Below are 588 nucleotides of genomic sequence, written 5' to 3'. Positions count from 1 at the left end.
GTTTCACCGTGTCAGCCAGGATGGTCTCGATCTCCTGACCTCGTGATCCGCCCGTCTCGGCCTCCCAAAGTGCTGGAATTACAGGCTTGAGCCACTGCGCCCCGCCCAGCACAGAGTTTTGTCTCCAGGATTAGGGGATCGGGTACATGTCCGACAATGCAGAATTCTTACTCCTGTCCCACAGCCATGACAATAAGAATAAAAATGCAGTAGCTTATCTCACACCTACTATATTCATAATGTTCATGGCAACCGTGTTTTTATTCTATGAGCCTGACATGGTACAATTTTATTCTCTTTTATCAATGGTGGTTTGCTAGATGTAATTTACTATTTTCTCCTTGTGTGAGATTGCTCATATCAGATATTAAAGGTACTGCTACTAAAAAAAATTATATTTCATGATTTAAAAAACTAAAACTTTCAATACCTGGTTCAAAAAGACTCAAGATTCCTGATTTGTTTTCTTTTTTCACTGAATTTGATCAGCTCTGATGACTGTACCTATAAATGGAATACCAACACTATACAAAGTTGCCTTTTCTCCACATCCTCTCTAATGCTTGATATCTTTCCTCTTTTTGGAAA

General features: G+C 39.5%; 1 pseudogene; it reads left to right on the top strand.

Moving 5' to 3' along the window:
- The first annotated feature begins 146 nt into the window (after positions 1-146).
- LOC105542927 overlaps positions 147-588 on the top strand; it is a 26208-nt pseudogene continuing 25766 nt past the window's right edge.

Source organism: Mandrillus leucophaeus, unplaced genomic scaffold (genome assembly GCF_000951045.1).
Source record: "Mandrillus leucophaeus isolate KB7577 unplaced genomic scaffold, Mleu.le_1.0 Scaffold270, whole genome shotgun sequence".
In the NCBI taxonomy this organism is placed as follows: domain Eukaryota; kingdom Metazoa; phylum Chordata; class Mammalia; order Primates; family Cercopithecidae; genus Mandrillus; species Mandrillus leucophaeus.
This window is presented reverse-complemented; position numbering and strand designations above follow the sequence as displayed.